Source organism: Babylonia areolata, chromosome 14 (genome assembly GCF_041734735.1).
Source record: "Babylonia areolata isolate BAREFJ2019XMU chromosome 14, ASM4173473v1, whole genome shotgun sequence".
NCBI lineage: Eukaryota > Metazoa > Mollusca > Gastropoda > Neogastropoda > Buccinidae > Babylonia > Babylonia areolata.
The window spans coordinates 25,709,832-25,710,375 of NC_134889.1; positions in this window are offsets into that span (position 1 = coordinate 25,709,832).

Consider the following 544-nt stretch of genomic DNA (forward strand, 5'->3'; position numbering starts at 1 on the left):
CCATCACTAGCATGGTGTTTCGGAAATGAACAACCATATCCAAGAGATTTATTCAGTGATGGGCTGGTTGACGCCGGGATATAACTGTGTCCCAAACCTAAAATGGAACCCCAAAGCAGCATCAATTCAATTCAGTTCAGTTCAATTCAAAAACACTTTATTAATCAACATGGATGGAAATCAACGTGTGCAATCATAGGCTCGTTGTAGACACCAACATAAAAATGAACATATGTACCATACAATACACTAAAACACATCAGATATAAAAAAAAAAAAAAAAAACAACCTCACAGTAGCTGACTAAAACAACACCCCCACGCCCACGCCCACGCCCCCACACATGCGCACACATTAAGACAATAACATATTGCACAACAATGTATACCAATAGAAAACATTCAGTAAATAAAATATGAATATTTAATCTTCGTCCTCACCCCCACCCCAACCCCCACCCACACACATGTTAAGACAAGGTAGTATACAACAATGTATTTTTTAAAAATCCAACAAATAGATCGTATATAAATGTAAAATGCAC